General features: G+C 39.8%; 1 protein-coding gene and 1 pseudogene across 1 annotated transcript in view; one reads left to right on the top strand and one right to left on the bottom strand.

The window, feature by feature from the left end:
- SNX13 (sorting nexin 13) overlaps positions 1 to 12,407 on the top strand; it is a 186,249-nt gene extending 173,842 nt beyond the window's left edge. Inside the window, exon 28 of the mRNA XM_049093650.1 lies at positions 12,123 to 12,407. The gene's annotated coding sequence lies outside the window, so the exon portion shown is untranslated. The remainder of the gene's footprint in view (positions 1 to 12,122) is intronic.
- LOC125752471 (destrin-like) lies at positions 9,166 to 14,897 on the bottom strand (annotated as a pseudogene).
- Positions 14,898 to 20,851: the final 5,954 nt, after the last annotated feature.

The raw sequence follows: 20,851 nt of genomic DNA, 5'->3' as shown, positions 1-20,851 counted from the left end.
TATTTTAATGTCTGTATTTTCTTTTAGAAGATAATGAAAGCAACATCTTAAGAATGAGAAAAATTATTAGAGGACTCAACAGTAAGACTGAAGTGGTTGGAGCATTCGGAGAGAGGCACAGTTAGAAATAGAACTTGCTATTTCTACTTGATTCCCCCCCCTTTGCTATAAGAATAACACCTCACAATGCAATTGAGAGGTTTAATCATGTTAGTCTTCTTAAACTCTAAATCACACAGCCCATGCAGTAATAGATTGGAAAACACTTGGTTTGATTCTGATAAGGCCACAGACTGAGTATTTATTCTTACCTGCAGGAAAAAAAAAGTGATTATAGTAACAGTAACTATAAAGAATATATGCAATTTTTAGGGCAGGAGGAAACCTACACTCTCTGCAGAAGAGCGTTCTTATCCATTGTTAGGTGCCTGAAATAATGTTATTATGACTTTTTTCTCCTGCACAGTTTAAGATCTTATGTGTAAATGTCTCTGCAAGGAGTTCAGCCACTTTTTCTAAGTGTGGGAGTATCTGTTTTAAAATCACCTAGGGTATTCAGTTAAAACGCAGATTTGTACCAAGACCATCTGGATCAAAAATTTTGGGGATTTACATTTCAATCAGCCCCCAGGTGATTGTTTTCCACCAAAGTCTATATCACTGCTTAAATCTCTTGCAGTCATTTTGACATAATTGAGCTGTTTTGCTGAGGGCAAATGTTGGCAGGGAGGAGATCTAGAGAGCATTCTGGATGGGGATGTGGAGGACAGGCAACTCTTAGGGGAAGAAAAAAATTGGACATAAAGACCGACAGGAAATGGGCTAGTAGGAGACATATTTGTTCTATATCACAGTTTGATTTTTGGAATTTGACATTGGGAAGGGTTTAGAGACTGTTCCAGAACTTGCAGTACAGAAAAATAAAAGAAGAAAATACAAACTCAGACCGTAGGCAACCTAGAAGATACAGAGCAGGCATTCTCTTCAACAATGGGCAGAAGTATAGCTTGACACTCCTGCAAACACTATGGGAAATCACAAATTAAAAGAAGCCTTAAAATTTCATAAAAACCACATTTTTTACATCCCCAAACAGAAGAACATGAATGCAAATGACAAAAAGATCAAAACATAAATGCACTTCTACCCAAAATATGACAGAAAATTATAGAAGGAATCTGATATGTATTATAAACCTACTGTATGCCAGGATCTTGCACATACTTGTCTAATTTAATTCTTACAACTGCCCTACAAAGTCCTTATTTTTATGGCCAGATTGGAAAAATTAAAAACCTCAGGATCAGAAAGTTTAAATACCTTGTTTGATAGGATAGTCACATGTGTGTCTGCCTTCAGAGTCCACGTTGTCAACATTGGGCACAGCAGGTTGCATACTGTTGCAGAGACTGGTGCTGGCTACTCACAATCTGTGTTACCCTTGTTGTCCTGAGTATGCAGCTGGACTGCATTTCCAGAACCTCTGCATTGAATTTGCCATATGATGAGTTTACCAAATGGTTTGACAGTGGAGATAAGAGTTCCATTTCTAGGCCTGGCCTAAAAACTTCTAAGAACACTCCTTTCTTTCTCTTCTCTCTTTTTGCTTGACTGTGAGGGAAATGTGTCCCAGGGCAACTTTGGAGCTTACAGACTAAAGATAGCAGAGCCTCTACAGCCTGGGATCCTGGTAATTGTGCAGGAGCTGACCTGCATAAGAAAGCATGATTCCTCATTTCCTTGAACCAGGGCACACTTGGATCTATTGATTACAATGATTATCCTGTCATAACTCATGTTGAAGTGAAGAAATCATATTACACTTCTGAAACTCCAGGGACAAATGGGCAAATGATATATAAACAAGTTGTTTATTTAATAGGAAACATACCTGGGGGGCGGGGGGGGGGGCGGCCTGGGTGGTTCAGTCGATTGGGCATCTGCCTTCAGTTCAGGTCATGATCTCGGTGTCCTGGAATCGAGCCCCATGTTGGGCTCTCTGCTAGGTGAGGAGTCTGCTTCTCCCTCTCCCTCTGCTACTCACTCTGCTCATGTTCTCTCTCTCTCAAATAAATAAATAAATAAAATCCTTAAAAAATGTTTTAATAGGAAATATATCCAATAAGTAAATGTACAGAGCCATATTCTACCCAGAGAATAGTTAAAAAATCATAAATTAAAATGTGAAACGTGTGGATTTTGCTGTAGGGACCAACATAATATTTATACAGCACTGAAGCATTATATATTGGTCTGATCTTTTTTGGATGGAGATTAGAAAATATTTATTAAGAGCCATTGTAACTTTTATCCCTTTGAATGGAAATATACTCCTACATATTAATCTTATATAATTATCTGAGATAAAAATTATCAGTATCGAGTTGTATTTGTGATGGCAAACAAACCTCGAATACAAAACCAATGTATTAGAATTCTCCAGAGAAATAGAACCAAGATGTGTGTGTGTGTGTGTGTGTGTGTGTGTGTGTGTAAAGAGATTAATTTTAAGAGATTGGCTCACTTTGTTCATGTGATTGGATTTCAAGTCCAAAATCCGTGGAGTAGGCCAGCCGGCTAGAGACCCAGGGAAAAGTTGCAATTTGAGTTCAGAGATAGTCTGCTAGTAGAATTTCCTCCTTTTCTGGGAAGGTTGTGTTTTTGTTTTTGTTTTTTAAATGTATATTTTATTTTATTTTTAAAGATTTTATTTATTTATTCATAGAGACAGAGAGAGAGAGAGGCAGAGACACAGGCAGAGGGAGAAGTAGGCTCCATGCAGGGAGCCCGACGTGGGACTCCATCCAGGGTCTCCAGGATCACGCCCTGGGCTGCAGGCAGGGCTAAACCGCTGCGCCACCAGGGCTGCCCTGTTTTTTGTTTTTGTTTTTGTTTTTCCTGCTAAGGCCTTCCATTGATTGGATGAGGCCCACTCCACATATGGAGAGCAATATGCTTCTCTCAAAGTCTACTTATTTAAACGTTAATCTCATCTCATATAAATATTGAGAATTATATTTGACCAAATATCTGGGTACTGTGGCCTAGTCAAGTTGGCACATAGAATTACCATAACAACTAGTATGGTTAAATATCCAAAATTACGAATATGAAAACTATACAGAAACATGGAATGTCATTTTCTCATTTCATGGGAGCTTATTGAATGCCCTCACTGCCAAGTTGTGTGAGTAATGATAGATAAGCCATATCTTTTCATCTTGAGTTGTTCACAGACCAATGAGACAGACATCCTGGGAGATAGTGTGTGGAGTGCGCAGGATTTGCTTGTGGAAGATGGGGATTAGTGACAGATGAAGCTAAGGGAATGGGCAAAGATCAGCCCACAAAGGGCTAAAAGATGAATGTGGTACTGAGGCATTGGGCTTTACCCTATAGAATGGGGAGCCTTTGAAGTGTCTTCTTTTTAAATTTATTATTATTATTTTTTAAAGATAGGGGAGCATGGGTGTGGGTGAAAGGTGAGGAACGGGCAGAGGGAGAGGGCAAGCGAGAATCTCAAACAGACTCCCTACTCAGCTCAGAGCCCAACACAGGGCTTGATCTCACGACTCTAAGATCATGACTCAAGCCAAAACCGAGAGCCAACCTCTTAACTGACTGAGCCACCCAGTCACCCCTGAAATGTCTTTAAAGACAGCAGCTTTGCTTCTCTGGAGGATGACTTTGGTAACAGGATAGGGATTGGTATGTAAGGAGGCCGCAGGCTGGGAGACTAGTTAAATAGGCCTGATGAGAAATGACTCCAGCCTGAATTAAAATGGTGGCTTGGAAAATGGAAAGGAGGGAAGAGATTTCAGGGAAATACATAAGGGTCAGCTGCATTGGAATTTTTTAAAAAATATTTCTTTATTTTAGAGAGAGGGAGAGAGAGCATGAGTGTGTAGGGGGAGGGGTAGAGGGAGAGAGAGAGAATCTCAAGCAGACTCTGTGCTGAGCGCGGAGCCTCACTTGGGACTTGATCCTATGACTCTGAGATCATGATCTGAACCAAAATCAAGAGTTGGCTGCTTAACTGACTGAAACCCCCAGGAGCCCCTGAAGGAATGGAATTTAATGGCAGACTGGCTATAGAATCTAAAGGAGAGAGAGAGAGAGAGAGGGAGACCAAATGTCAGAGCACTCCCAGATTTCTGGCTTCTGGCTTAGTTGCTTCTCCACCAAGATATAGGATGGAGGAGGAAAAGCAATTTGGGAGAGAGGGGAAAATGAGATTTTGCACCACTTTCGAATATGCTTCACTTCTCTGTTATGTGTGCTTTGGGACAACTACATGCAGAGTGCAGTCAGAAGACAAACCAAATCAGCTATTTTAGCAGAATGAAATGAATAGAAGTCAGAGTTAAGCAAGAGGAAGCCCTTAGGAAACACAGAGCTGATAATTGCAGGAAGCAGCTTCCATCCTAGGGCTGAGGGGACAGGGGAAGAAATTGAGATTGTTAGACCAGGAAGTTTGGGAAGGTCCCCTATGGAGTCAGGATGAGCGGAGGAGAGATGAGCAGGCTGGACCTGAACCCACGAGTGCTGCTGAGAGGACTGGCTGTTGACAGACAGTGCTTCAGGGTGGGAGGGCGCAGAGACAGCCACGCCCTTCTTCCTCCACCATGCTACATCTTCTCAGCACCCCATATTTACAGAGTCTCCACGATGAATGGAGGAGAAATGTAGTGTGCATAGTAATAAAAGTCCCAGCATCCCAGAGTATAGGGTACTGAAGGATGGTTTCAAAGATGAAAAGAAAAACTTAATTTAGGAAACAATGTATTCAAAAAGGAGGCATCAATGATCAAGAGTTAGGAAAAGACATCAAACTAAAGCAAGGAGAAGAAAATAGCATTGAGAAGCAGTAATTAATGAAATTGAAAAGCAATGCATAATTAAGAGATTCAACAAAGCCAAAAGTTTTTTTTTTTTTTAAACTAGCAAAATGGATAAACTTAGACTGATCATGAATAAAAGAGAAAACTTGGCAAAATTCACCAGTATCTTGGCTGGAGAAAGGATATTACTGTATATTCTATCAGCATTAAAGAGAGAAAAGAAGACATTTGGAACGACTTGACCCAGTGCATCGAAATCCCTTGAAATTAAAAATGAGAAGTAAATGTTTCTTCAGTGTTCGAACCTCGGAGGCCCCAGCCTGCTAGCACTGTGCTGCTAGCACTGCAAATGACTGGAATGACCAGAAGGAGCCCTCTGATTTTAGAAAAATCTAGGTCAGCTCAAGCACCGTGGGTTCTTCCGAGATGAGCAAATGCTCAGACTAGGACAGCATTCGTTGTAGTTTGTTCATCCCACTACCAACCAGCTTGCCACACAGAACGGGGTGAATCGCACTAACAATGTAGAGCAGACACACAAGAGTACATTGTGTGTGATTCTGCTGAGCATTCAAAGGCAAGTGGAAACCAGCAACCACAGGAAACCAGACCTGTGGTTGCTTTGGTGGAGAACTAGGGACAATGAGGCATGGAAGAGGCTTCTGGGATGCTGGATCAGTATGTGGTCATCAGGTGTACCTGATTTGAGAAAATTCATCAAGCTGTACTTGTATAGCTTATGTACTTTTCCAAAGGCATGTTCTGCTTTAATAAAAAAAAAAAAAACCATTAAAATTCAGTTAGGATAGAGCCTAAGAGAGGGATTCCGTCTGGCTTGAGTCTCGTTCCTTTCCTACTCTTACTTGACCCTGCATTGTCTTCAAATTTGCTTCTGCACTTCCCTTTAACCAGGTCAGCAACTTTTTTTAATCAGGGAGGACTTGAGGTCTGGTTTGCCATGGCTGGAGTGGTTGAAATGCAGAAATACCTTTTGGTTTTCATTAGGAAGATGTCATTGGCTGGACTGCATGTGTGCATGGAGCCGTGTGGCCCTGCAGGGCTGTCAATCAGGGGCTCTCTGCCAGTGCCAATGCAATCAGCTAAAATCCTTAGCAGCACTGCTCCTTCCAAATGCTGGGCAGATAGAAATGTGATGAATCTCTCTGGCTTTCGACAGGAAAAAAGATATCTGGGGCTGGACATGCCCCAGAAGTCCATTCCACTGCGCTGTTCCTAGCAGGCCGTTAGCAGACATGCCCCTGACCAGAGTGCCCAGATGCCAGGCTGTCTGCTTGCAGCTGCACGGGGATTTTGACTGCTCAGCTTTTTCAGGGCTTCTCGCTTCTGGGTGTTACCTGCATAGCAATGACTTTAATGGGTTGAATTTAAAAATTATACATTAACTAACCTCCTTAAATATTCATAAGACACACACAGAGACAGACACAGACACACAAACATAGACACAGATGTGCAGACACACATTAGCGCTTTTAAAAAGTCCCCAAATTATGTTAAATATGCTCAATTTGGAGGAAAAAATCAGTACGAGCAGCTAGGTAAGTTGTCATAGGAGCTACAATGGTAGATCACTGATTTTTTTTACTTTTCAACTGAGTACACTGGTTTCAATGGGCACAGTGTACTTCAGGGTCTTTCACATAGTGACAAACACTTAAATTAACAGCAGTCTTTGCATCGCTTGATCAAAGGTTTGACCGCTTTCTGGCTCAGTCCTGTAACAGGTGGCAAATAGGTGCGAGTCTGGGAAAGTGGGCTGGGGGACGACGGGGTGCCAGAGAGAGTCCTGCGGGGAATCTGTTCACGGCCGGGCTCTTGATTAGTTTTCAAACACAAGCAAGATGTTCAGCCACTGACACGGAAACAGAATCCTAGAGGCCACCTCTGGGTTTCTTGCTCTCATTTTTGAAAATATTCTAAAGCTTTGATACTTGCCCCTGGACCGTTGCAAAGTATTTTAGAGCAGCTCCCAATGCTTCATCCCTGTGTATTGTGATTTTAAGGCAAACAATAAAGCCCTTATGAGGATTACTTCTTAAAATTGTTTTTATTTTTTAAAGTTTGTAGTAGAAAGTTTCTAACAGATCCAAAGCACAAAGAACAGAATAAAAAGTTACTAACTTACTACCCAGATGAAGGAAACCAATATTATAAAGGTAGTTGAAATAGTCTGTTGCTTGTTCCTCCTCTCTCCTATAGGGTTCCTATTCTTCTTATTCTTTAGTCAGATGTTTATCACTGTGTGAACTTTTTAATTCTATATATATATATATGCATATATACACATCTATATACATATATCTCATACTCAATACTTAATCCTTTTAGTATATATTATACTATGTAATATATGTATATATCCTTAATACTTAATTTCTTAATATATTGTGCATATATTATACAGTATATATTATATACTTAGAGATATATATATGTAATTAAGGATATATATACATATTTTATATGTAAGTGGTATGTGGTGTGTGTGTGTGTACAGTATTGCTTTGCATTTAAAAATTTTATATAAATGATCTCATACTGTATATAGTCTTGTTATTTGCTTTTTCGTCAAGTTTTTGCTAATGTAGCACAGATCCACTCATTTTTTCTGCTCTGTAACACTCCATTGCATTTATACATTACTATTAGTCAATTTTCCTGTTAGTGGGTATTAGTTTATATTAAATAGTAAGATAAATATTTGCTGCAAAAAAAACAGAAACTATGTAACCACTTGGGGTTTTTTTATTTCTATTTAGTTGTTTATTTATTTTTTTTTTGTGGGGGGAGTTAGGTCAATAAGCTTTTGTTTCCTAATCAGTGTATTTAGAAAAAGGCAGTCCTTGGTCTTCAGTAAACAGTGTTATTGGGACCTGGATTGAGAGCAAATTTATGATGCTACTCTTTATTCTAGCATTTTAATGACCTCATTTCTACTTCCATCTCCTTCATGGTTGGGAACATTCTGTCAAAGCCCATTCTCTTTTTCTCTGTCTCTCTCTTAATTGAAATATAATTTACATACCATAAAATTCACTCTTTAGAGCATAAAACTCAATGATTTTTAGTGTGTTTACAAAGCTCTGCAATCATCGTTATAATTTAATTCCATAACATTTCATCATCCCAGAAGAAAATCCCATTCCCATTAGTAGTCACTCCCATTCCTCCCTACCCTAGCCCTTGAAAACCACCAGTTTACTTTCTGCGCCAGCAGATTTGCCTTTTCTGGAAATTTCCTATAAATGGAACAAAATATGTGGTCTTTTGTGAGTGCGGTCTTCATTTAGTTAAAATTTTCATTCAGTACTTCATTCCTTTTTATGCATGAATACTATTCCATTGTACGGATACTCCATGCCTCATTTAGTTATTTGTCAGTTGATGGACATTTAGATTGTTTTCACCTTTTGGCTATTATAAATAATGATGTTCTGAACATACGTGCATAGGTTTTTGTGTAAAGGCATGTTTTTCATTATCTTGGGTATATACCAAAGGAATGGAATTGCTGGGTTCAACTTTTTGAGGAGCCTCCAAACTCTTTTCTAAAATGACTGTACCATTTCACATTCCCATCAGCAATGTCTGAGAGTTCTCCACAACTTCGCTGACATTTGTTACTGTCTTTTTTTTAAGCTACCTTTAATAATAAAGCCAATACAGCTACTTCTAAGTTCAACTGGTTAGAAGTGTGCACAATTCCTTTTTTTTCATCTTTCAAGTTTTTATCTGAATTATAGATAGTTGACATACAGTGTAATATTGGTTTCAGGAGTAGAATTTAGCAATTCATCAGTTACATAGCACATCCAGTGCTCATCACAACACGTGCCCCCCTTAATGAGAAGTGTGCATAGTTCTGAGCAGTCTCTATCACACATTTGCTAGATTTAAAAGACTGTCTGACTTAATCTCACTGTAGTTAGTATATTAGTGCTGTGACATGTAGTGAAGAGATTTAGTTTCCACGGTTCACTTTAGCTCAACAGAGAATAGAGAATTTGGGGCCGAAATTATAACCAGATTATGACCAATTCTCTAAGCAAAAGAAACAAAGTAACTGCTGAGGTTACAAAGATGCAGTAATTCTCTTCATAAGGCTTTGTGCTGCTTTGTGAACTGCATTATTAAAAACCACGAGTTTAACAAAAACCTTACAAGCCAACTCATTGAAACAGGCATTTGGCCAATAAGGATTTAATTTAACACCAATACATCTTCGGATTTTAGACTTATTTAGGACCATTTGTACATATTCGTAGAATATTTCATTTACTCTAACAGATGACTAGATAGTGAGACCCTTCAGTGAGACCCTGACCTAAACATATTGTTTTACTTATATAACAACACTAAACATGGAACCTTTCACTTTGTGGCACTGCATGATGGTCTACAGGGCATCCTTCAAAAGCTACAATTAAAGATCCACCTAGCTTTTCAGCAATACAAGCCCCATTGAGGTCTTCTGGTCCATTTGCTTGACTTTTGTGTTTTATGCTTTGAAATTTCTTTTTGATTGTATCCTGGGAGCTTGCATAGATCACTTTAGTTTTCAGAGACGCTAGTTCTGGTGCCCTAGTCCAATCCTCTCACAGAAGGCAGTTTCTATCCTTGGAAACCAGGAAGAGAGCAATCTCTAAGTCTCTCAGATTCTTATTCCTCTCAACTTGAAGGTCCAAGGACAGAGGCATAACCATCACCTCAGGTCTGGAAATTGTTTAAACACGCACACACACACACACACACACACACACACAAGCCATCAACTGCTCTTTTCTGGATTCCTTGGCTTCAAAGCTTGCATCATACAAAACACAGTGACATCTTTTCAGGAAGTATTTGCACAAACTGCTTGAAAGGATCAGTTATGGTTACACCAACATCTCTAACCAAGATTTATTTCCCTTCTTCTACAACGATGCACTATTTGTTGGTCCGGAGACCAAGAACAGCAGCCTTCTTTCTTTTCTTGATTTCTTCTGGTGAGGGCATTTCCAAATGATCATGTCATAAAAAAATGTGATATACGTCATTTGCAGCTTGCATTCCTGAGGCCTATCTCCACCATTAGAATATATACTTCATAAGGATGGGGACTTTATCTTGCATATTGAATCTCCAAAGGCTACCATAGTACCTGGTTCCTCCCAGAGACAGAGGATAGGGTCCCCCTTCATGGGCTCGGGTCTGTGGGTGGGTCCTCTTTTATCTACTATGGATGAGAAGACTGGGCTCAGGCTGGCACCTGCTGATGGGGTATGGGCAAAGGATCAAGCAGGACAGGAGACCCTTCTTTCCATCATGCCCTGGGATGGGGTCATGTAGCACCCCATTCCTGTTATTGTCTTTTAGAATATTATTACAGCCATCCTATTGGATCTGAAGTGTATCTCTTTGTGGTTTTGATTTTCATTTCCCTAATGACTAATAATTGTGTTGGGTATTTTTCATGTGATTATTGGTCATTTGTATTTTTTTTAGAGGAATTTCTGTTCAAACCTTTGACCATTCAAAACTTGGATTGTTTATCTTTTAATTGCTGAGCTCTAAGAGTGCTTTACATATTATGGACATTATATCCTTATGTGATATGTCATTTGTGGTTTTTTTCTCCCATTCTGTGGGTTATCATCTCACTTTCTTGATAGTGCCCTTTGAATCACAAAATTTAAAAAATTTTGTCAGTTTATGCATTATTTTTCCTTTCATGCTTTGTGCTTTGATGTTATATCGTAGAAACTGTTGCCCAATTCAAGGTCACAAAGACTTCTGTTTCCTTCTAACAGGTATGGCCTTAGTTGTACCTCTTACATTTTAATCCATTTTGAATTAATTTTGTACATGGTGTGAAATAGGGTCCAAATTCATTCTTTTGTATGTGATTAACAGCTGTCTAGCACCATTTGTTGAAAGCAGTCTTCTTCCCTCATTGAATTATCTTGAGACCATTGTCAAAAATCGATTGATCATAAGTATATGAATTTACTTCTGGGTTCTCATTTCTATTAATCTCTATGTCTATATTTATGCCAATACTGCAGTCTTGATTCCTGTAGCTTTGTAATATTTAAAATAAGGAAGTGTGACACCTCCAACTTTGTTGTTTTTTTCCAAGGTTGCTTTGGCTATTCTGGATCCCACGCGTGGATGAGCCTATCAATTTCTGCAAAAAAACCAGCTGAGACTTTATTATGTTGAATCTGAAGATGAATCTTTGGAGTTTTGCCATCTTAACAAATTCAGAAGATCTTAATATCTTCTGATCCATGACCTTGGGACATTTTTTATTTAGTAGGATCTTTTTCAATTTCCAGTAATATTTTGCAGTTTTCAGTGTATAAGCCTAGCAATTCTCTTTTTAAAAATTCTTTTGTTAAATTTATTCCTAAGTATTTTATTGTTTTCAATTCTGTTATAAATGGGGTTGTTTTCTTTTTTCTTTCTTTTTCTAAAAAAAAAAATTTATTTAAGTAATCTCTACACCCTATATGGGGCTCAAACTCCTGACCCTGAGATCAAGAGTCGCATGCTCCTCCTCTGACTGAGTCAGCCAGGTGACTCTGGAGTTGTTTTCTTAAATTTTGAATTGTGAATTTCTAGGGAACACATTCCCTTTTGTCCAAGAATGAACTTTCAGTTTGATTAAAATAGCTCTTGAAAATGTACTCTCAAATTTGGTTTAGCAGAAAAGATGATGGTTCTGACCTGAAGAATTTAGAGAGAATGTTAAGGCCACATAGGCAAATTTTTGGAACTGTTCAAAATTTGAACTCAGTTCTGAAATTGAGTTTAATCTCATTAGAGGACACAGAGCATGTATGTGTGTATATGCATACACACACATGCATCTGTAGTAAGTCACCAGTGAAAAATTCTTGGCTGGTGCATATTAAGACAGGCACACAAAAGCATTCATTTCCAAAAGGAGCATTTTGGAAAACATGTTATTCTTTAGACTTCAGTCACTATAATTCTGAAACTTGATTAGCAATTTCTCTTTGCCCACATAGTCATATTTATAAGACTTAAAATAGTTCTTTAAAATATGTTTCTGTTAAATATACCTGAGCTATCCCCTGAGGGTAGGTTCATGTCTCAAGGATACCAAGTGTACTAAGCACTCACGTGTCTCTCATAAACTTTTACAATCTCCAGAAGTGCCTGTAATGTGCAGTAGGTCATCAAAAGGGATTTCATTAATTGCATTTATCCTATCACTAACCAACTGATGCTCTTAATTCCCTTCATTTCCAGGGTAGAAGTAAGAGAATCTGTGGCTATTTATGATTCCAGAATCACCCTGTAAATTTCTGAGAAGACAAAAGAGAACAACTTTTGCTAAGATTTTCCTTCTAACAAGGTCCTGAACAAAACAAACTTCTTTGGTGATGCCTGAGATGAGACAAACGTTGGGGACCTGCAGCCAGGCTGCCCCTGGCCTACGGAGCAAAGGCCACAACTGTGAAGCAGCACTGCCCTCTTGTGAGGAGACTAGAAAACCGACCAGCTTCCCAAAGTCCCCTCCGTGCATCTGTGCCTGTTTATAGTAAAACTGTAGCCTCATTGGAATCTAAACTTTGTGCACCGCCAATTTCTGCAGCAGCTTCCCATCACGGGCTCACAGAGCCCCTGACACTCAATTTTTATCCTCAAAGAACATTTCCAGGGTTCTAAAAATCATGATCCTCCTTGCCCCACCCCCTAAGTAATTGAAGGTGTCTTAGATGATTAAAACCTCACCATGTTTCACCAAATGAGCGTAGTTCAACAGCGCCAAGTATGGTTCTCCCTCAGTAATGGGTGCTTCATGACAACAGGAAATTGACCAGATGGCGGAAAGCAGGAAAGTCGACGTAGACGGTCTGCTTCTTGCAGATATGCTGCCCCTCCTTTTTGTGGTGAGAAACTGGAGGCCTAGAGAAACACGGATATTACCAAAGCATGGGATGCCACATCCTTGTCTCTTGTGCCTTGGTCCAGCCCTGTTATTACTGCAGGATGTGACAGGATGTCATTCTTTAAAGGCAGCAGCTGCTTATGTGACAGTTCTGTCGACTTGGTAGATTGGCACTGTGAAGGACGTTGAACATGGAGATTTCCTCACCCATCCAATTAGACTCTCATTTTAAATATCTGTTCCCTGAACCTTAGCCTTCCTTCCCTTGAAAATGGTGATGTTTGGGAGAAAGAAGATATAGGAAGGTGGGAAGAGTGGAATCAGAAACCAGTCAGGCATTCACAGTGGTTTGTTCCTTACTCCAAGTAGAAAAGGGGAATTAAAACTATGGAGCAGAGAGGATTGCTTTTCTCTCTTTTGCTTTCTCATTTCTCTACTCTTTTTCCTGGTCTCCTGCAATCCCCTCTCTTTTTAAGTAGCTGACAAAACGTGTTCTTAAAATTACCAAGTAACCTGGTTACACCATCTTTCCCCTCACCTGACTGTATTTGTTTCCTTTAACCCATTTTCCCAGTCCACTTCCCAGTGTCAAGTCTGGTAAAAAAGTCACTCTTCACAAGCCCTGGTTGAAATTCATGTATGACGAGATCAGAAATCAGAGTTTGCTTCAATCATCTGTCATGAGGGGTGAAGGCTTTCATGCTGAGCCCTCTCCTGAGCTTCATTTTGCTTATTCACTCAGTGGTATGTATTGAGAATCATTTCTAGGGCTGATGCTTATGCCTACATGAGTTGAATATTGTACAGCCACACTTGGCAGCCCCAAATAAAGCACAGTCTTTGTTTTCATAGAGTTTACAGGCTAGTACAAGGAGATCCTATCTGATGGACGCATGCTGATCGTATTATATTCTATTTGGATGGCTCAATCACCTTAGGGTCACTGTATTCAAGTCTAGATTCAGTAGCTTTTACTCAGAAATCCAAGCTTGGGACTCAGGTGTTGTCCTAAGCATCTCAGTCTCCCACAGTCCTTCAGGTACTCCAACCCATCACTCTCTCTCACCACTGTCACTGTGCATACACTTACCTGTGTGCTTCATGTGCTATGCAGGGTGCCTGCGCAAGAGGGCCAGTGGGGCTGAAACCACAACTCAGCCCTGCCCCTGGCACAGGTCTGCCTCATGTCGGAGGAAGGCCAATCTTTCTTGTCACAAAGGGCTCTTTTTCAAGCCATGTGTCTGAAGGTAGTGTCTTTCTTCTAATTCCTCTGCCTACCAATGATGACTCATGGATTTTTAAAAATTGGTACAAAAATGTCTTAAAGAGTAGTGGCCAACTGTCTACTGAGATACTTCAGTGACATCCTAACTGTTCTCCTTGCTTACTTCTCTCTTCTAGTCCACCCTCTCAGGCACCTGGTCAGGATAATATTTATAAAACTCAAAAGTGACCATGTTGTGCCTTGCCTAAAATCCTTCTTTTGTGGCCTATTTCTCTCAGAAAAAATAAAAATTGCCATTTAGGAAAATTCCTAATACGCTGCCAGTTCCGTTGCTGCCAGAGTGCCATTTTCTACCTTGCCGTTGAGTCTTGGGGGTCTCCTTTCAGTCCCTCAAGGTTCCATGTTGTCTTTGTCTCCATCCCTGTTAAGGACTTATGTTTGCATCACCCCTGAATTTTTATATGTTGAAATCCTAATCCCCAGTGTGATGGCAGTGGGAGGTGAGGTCTTGGAGAGGGATTTTAAGTTTATTTTTATTTTTTTATTTTTTTAATTTTTATTTATTTATGATAGTCACAGAGAGAGAGAGAGAGGCAGAGACATAGGCAGAGGGAGAAGCAGGCTCCACACACCGGGAGCCCGACGTGGGACTCGATCCCGGGTCCCAAGGATCGCACCCTGGGCCAAAGGTAGGCGCCAAACCACTGCACCACCCAGGGATCCTGGATTTTAAGTTTAGATGAGGTCATAAGGGTTGAATCCTTCTAATGGGATTAGTACCTTTAGAATTACAGACATGAGAAAGGTCTCCCTATCTCTCCATCATGTGAAGATACAGTAGGCTGACCACCATCTATGAGTCAGAAAGAGGGCTGTCACCAGGAACTGAGTTGGCCTGTACCTTCATCTTGGACTTGCCAGTCATCAGAACTGTGAGAAAAAAATTCCATTCTTGAAGCCATGCAGACTTCGGTATTTTGTTACAGCAGCTTGAACAGACTAATACTGTCCCTTTTAGGTGCTTTTCTCTCCATCTTAAATAGTCACATGGCTTGGTCACTCAGCTCATGGCTTGTCTTTCATGGTTTTGTCCACATGTGACTTTGCCTCAAGCATTAATTATCCTTGTAATAAGGTTGACTTCCTATGTTCTCCTTGGAACATCATTAGAGCTCAAGAAGTGTGTCTTAAATGAATACATTGATTTTATATTTAAAATGTTAGAAAAACATACTCCTGCTTCTTCACAGTTCCCTCAAAAGAAGTAAGATCACATTAAGCATGATTGTTTCAGTGGAAAAACTTGTGATACAAATAAGCAAACCAATCAAGTGGGAAATATTTGGTAGGTATACAGGTGCGTGGAGGCAGGGATAAAATCCCCCAAAAGACACACTGAGCACATGCTTAGATCACCAGTTAATAGGACACAAACAAAAAGAAAAAAATAATGATATTTCAGGAAATGCATTGCATTATTTTCATGGTAAGAGTCTGAGCTTTGCTGAAACTCCTTCTACTGCAAGGTTTAGATTTTTACCAGAAGTGATAATGCATATGGTAGGTGGTGGTGGCATGGGAAGCATTATCTCTAATGCTCAGGACTTCTGAAGATCTTCATCAAGCCCTGACAGGCCTTGATGCACCGACTGTTGGTCAGAGTTTAATTTCCTGGATTTATAACAAATCTTCTGTTAGTTTCTGAGTGCATATGACAGGGCAAAATTTCATTTTTCTGGAATGAAACCTGAAGGGGTTGGAGCTTTAGAGGACAGGCAGTACGTATCTTACCATTAAAGCAGAACATTTGCTTCAAGTACTAGGCTTTGCTGATCACTGGTGAGCATTCAGGGACAAAGTCCCGGTGGAGAGGAGGAGAAAGGTCTCCCAGCTGGTGACCTTCACTCAGTTCATTTGGCCACTCTGGAGGCTGATGTGATTGGCTTTCCTTTTCCCATACACCCCTTGTGCAGCAGGTTGCCCTTCCTGACTTACTGTGTTCATTCAAGATTGCTCTGGAGGCATCTTTTTTTAAAGACTTTATTTAGTCATGAAAGGTACAGAGAGAGAGGCAGAGACACAGGCAGAGGGAGAAGCAGGACCCCGGGATCACCACAGCCGAAGGGAGATGCTCAACCACTAAGCCTCCCGGGTGCCCCTCTGGAGGAATATTCTAACCCGATTTTACCTTTGTAAGGAATGTAATGGATGATCCTACAGTAAGATTTACTAAGGTCCAGAAGTCTCTAAAGATGGCCTTCATCAAAAGGATTTCTGTTCCTTGCAAGGGGGAAAAAAGACCAAATTAGGACAAGTAGTGGGATGTGAGATGGGAGGAAAATCACAGGAAGAGTTAACAGACTCAGTCATGACATACATCAAAAATGAAAATGTTTAGCTTACATAACAGGGAAAATTCAACCACATGGATAGAAAGAAAACATGGAAAGACAGCTTATAAAATTAAATTTTGTGCTGTTTATCAACTTGAATATCTTCATCTTCCCCTTTATTGACACAGATTTCTCTCTGGTGAAATCATTTCAGTGAGTAAGAAAGGCTTCACCCACTGGCCTTGTCTGGGATGAGGGCTCTCTGGGACACCATCATCATTGTTTGCACTACTTGGTTTGAGTGACGCAAGACTCAAGCAGCAACCTGCAGTGGCGTTGGCCTCTCTCAGTGCCTCGGGCCTTGTTCTAGACAATATTTCTTTTTAGGCTAAGGGGTGGCCGGCTGCCCACACTGCTTTATTCTCAGTACCGAATGAAACCTCCCTTAAGTGTTACTACATGTTAATAAACATAGTCAGTGAAACCCACTTAAAAAGAATGACCTGTTTATGAAAGAAACCTTTTGAAAGACAGAATATTTTCCCCTGTGGGCCAAAGCTTAGGCAGAAAAACAAAGAGCTCTTTCAAAGGCTTAAAACATGATGGAGGATAGATTCTGACTTTCTAACTACAAAAATAATGATACTTTTAGCTCCAACCTGCTTTGCTCCAGGGGGCTGTAAATACACTTTACAGGCACAGGTTGAGCCTTTCCAACTTTCTACCTCAAATGCTATTTGAACTTGTTAAGGGCAAGCAATGTTAGCCCAAATTTATATATGAGAGAAACTGAGGCAATAGAAATCGAAGTGATTTGTCTGATGCCACCAAATAACTTAGAGGTGAAGTCAAGAATAGAACAAGTGGAGACTGAATGCTTATGTGACACTTGAACATTTCCTAACATCAGAACTAGCTGCCTTCTCCCTTGTCTTTTCCTTTTCTCTTTCTTCTTTGTCTTCCACTTTATGTTTCATTGACAATGAATTGGGCCCAGTATGAGTGCTGGCACTTTCATCAGAAAGCCGGGGTTGGTCCAGGAGGCAAAGGACCTATGGGTTGTATTAACAAATTTGTCTAGCTTGTTATTATTCCTATGAACAATTAAATATAACTTGCAAAACTGATCTGGAAAACAAGAACATTCTTTCATCTTAAGTACTTTGTCTCTCAAGAAATACTACTCTAGGGTATAAAATTTTACAATTTTTAAATCTCCAGTCCTTGGCATTTTTGAAAAAAAGATTTTATTTATTTATTCATGAGAGACACAGAGAGAGAGGCATAGAAGAGACATAGGCAGAGGGAGAAGCAGGCTCCATGCATGGAGCCCAATGTGGAACTCGATCCCAGGACCTCGGGATCATGCCGTGAGCCAAAGGCAGACACTCAACCAATGAGCCACCCAGGCATCCCTGATTGGCATTTTTCTAAAGAAATGTTGCCTAAATAGTTTTTAATTTCCCCCTATGATTTGTGTCCTAGCTATCAAGTGTACATTTATTCACTTATTCATTAGTGTTTTTATTTTACAATTATTTATTTTGAACTTACTTTTGGCTCAGTACTGGGCTGTGTAATGACTATTGTAGAGCAGATCAAAAATAATTTTCCTTTGACTTTTCCTTAAGAAGTGTATTTAAAGCTTAGGAGTTGGTTTCTGGTTAGTTAATTTCCTCCAAAAAGAGAATTGAAAGTTAACTTAATGGAAATAAGTGTCACTTTGAGTAACCATTATTAAGTACCGTCTAACACTCTTTCAAAATACATCAATACACTTCTCTTGTCATGCCTACATGGTACCAAGTACCTCATGGCCTTGGGAAGGTTAGTTCCCAAGATGTTTAAGAATAAGAAAAAAAAAAAATCAATACCTAGCCTTGACAGGTAGTAGAACCAAAATAATCCTAGAGACAATGTAAGGTAAAAGCTAAAGCCTTCTACTTTAAGGGGCACCAAAGCAGTTCAGTGAATTAAGCAGCCCTCTGACTCTTGGTTTTGGCTCAGGTCATGATCTCAGGGTCATGAGCCTGTGAGATGGAGCCCAGCATGGGGCTCTGCATGAAGTCTGCTTGAGATTCTCTCCCTCTCCCTCTGTTCCTCTCCCCACTTGCACAGTCTCTCTCTAAAATAAATGAAATCTTAAAAAGAAAATAAAGCTTTCTATCTGAAATAACTTTTTGAGGGTATTTAAAAGAGATTTTCTAGACAAATAAAAGCCAAATCAGAAAATATTTCTTTACATAAAAACTTACATGTGAGTATTCATAGCAGCTTTATTTATCTTAGCCAAAATGTAGAACCAACCTAAATGTTCAACAATAGTTGAATGGATAAACAAAATGTGGTATATCCATACAGTGGAATGTTACGTAACCATAAAAGGGAATAAAGAAAGTACTGATACTGATATTACAATATGGATAAACTTGGAAACACTATGCTCATAAATGAAAGAAGTCGGACATAAAAGGCCACATACTGCATGATTTTATTTATATGAAATGTTCAGAATTGGTAAATCCATAAAGTTAGGAAGTAAATTTTTATTTTTATTTTTATTTATTTTTTATTTTTGGCCAGGCTGCAGGGGAAGTAACTGCTAATGGGAGTAGATATTTCTTTCAGGGTAATGAAAAATCCTAGGCCTGGACAGTGAAGATGGTTGCACAACCTTGTGAATATACCAAAAATCCCAACTAAATTGTATACTTTAAAATGGTGAACTTTAATGACATATGAATTATATTTGAATAATAACAATGACAACAGCAATAACAACATCAAACAGCATAAACCACCACAATAAACTTGAAAATAGTTAAGTGAGGGGCCTTGATGGCCTCCTGGCCATGGCAGGAGCCTCGGGTTCCACCTTAGAGAAAGGGACCAGCTTTGAGAGATTGCTTAGCTGTGCACGAAGGAGCATGGTGGAATGCAGACTGTCTCCAGTGAAGGGTTTGTCCTTGTGAGGGAGTACATGAGGCCCCTCAATGACATCTACTTGCAAATCTCACTTGTATCTTCCAACAGGAAAGTTTCTGTTTATGCTTCAAGACTTTGCTCAGTCCATCCAACAACACTTCACTGCCTTTCAAAGATTGGAATACTTGAAGTTGTCTCCCTTTGAACACAAACAAATGAAATTAACCAAAGTGTGTGGGACTGTAGAAACCCAGAAAAGATTGAAGTATGTGGAAGGGAAGTCCTAGCTGTCACATATGGAAGAATGAAAATCTTCCCTCCACCCTCTAATCTTGGGAGGTAGGCATGGAGAGAGTCATCCACGGTGCAGTTCCAGGAACACGGTCTATTTGCTGCTTCTTCCCAGGGCAAGGTGACTGCCTCCTTCCTTTGTACTCAAGTCAACTACAGTGATGGTATCCTGTTATAAATTCTTTCCCTTTTCATTCGAGTCTCTGAGATGTGGGTTTGGGAACACTCTCATGACACATGGCAAAACAAAGACTGCACAAATTGCATACTTTCCACCCCTCCCTTCTTTTATTTTATATAAATTACTACTTGTGAATGGAATGTCCCACACCTTTGGTTATTAGACATCCTGATGACATCAAGTGGGTGCTTTTTTCTCACAAAGGGAGGATTGTCACATGCCAAATAGCTAGGGAGCCTTGGTGTACAAGAACATAGACATATACAAATTTTGTGGCCGACCTATCACAGCAAACAATTATAGGGTTATTATGAAGATCAATGTGGTTATATGTGTGGGAGCAGTTTGTATAATCAAGCCCTATGTATATATGTTTTCTTGTTGTTGTTTTGGATGGAAGATAACTGCCAATCTTTCTTCTCTTAAGATACTGGACTGGTATGGAATGAGAATATTTAGACATGTGACTAGAAGTTTGGAATGAAAATGTAATGGGCTAGAATTTGTGGGGGAGGCAGCATCATAACCTTTCCTCATCAATCCAGAGGAGAGAGATGCTTTTAGATCACAAGAAAGATTTTGTTTTTCTACCTAAAAATACTTCCCTTTTTTGAGGACTACTCAGAAAGGATAGCTTCTTTAATGAGAAGTAATATCATCACAGTGTAATGTCTGACATGTTAGGTCACCCATTCCACACTTGTCTGAGTGCATAGGATGAGAAAAACCAGATAGAGTCTACCATGAACATCCATGATACCCATGGTGCTTAGAGCCAAAAGTAATTCTAGAAATAACTTTTTTTTTAAAGATTTTATTTATTTATTCCTGAGACACACACACACACACACACACACACACACGCACACGCAGAGGCAGAGGCAGAGGCAGAGGGAGAAGCAGGCTCCATGCAGGGAGCCCGATGTGGGACTCCATGCCGGGTCTCTAGGATCACGCCCTGGGACAAAGGCGGCGCTAAACCACTGAGCCACCTGGGCTGCCTGAAATGACTTTCTAAACCATATTCTCTATGTTATTTTTCTACTCTACAAATGCTTTCAGCAACTCTAGAAAGTTAAAGTAGTCTCAGGGGACCCGGAGTGAAAGCCTGAGGGGGGAATGTCTTTTAAT

Source organism: Canis lupus, chromosome 14 (genome assembly GCF_003254725.2).
Source record: "Canis lupus dingo isolate Sandy chromosome 14, ASM325472v2, whole genome shotgun sequence".
NCBI lineage: Eukaryota > Metazoa > Chordata > Mammalia > Carnivora > Canidae > Canis > Canis lupus.
Note: the sequence above shows the minus strand (reverse complement) of the source record. Positions and strands in the feature narration are given on the sequence as shown.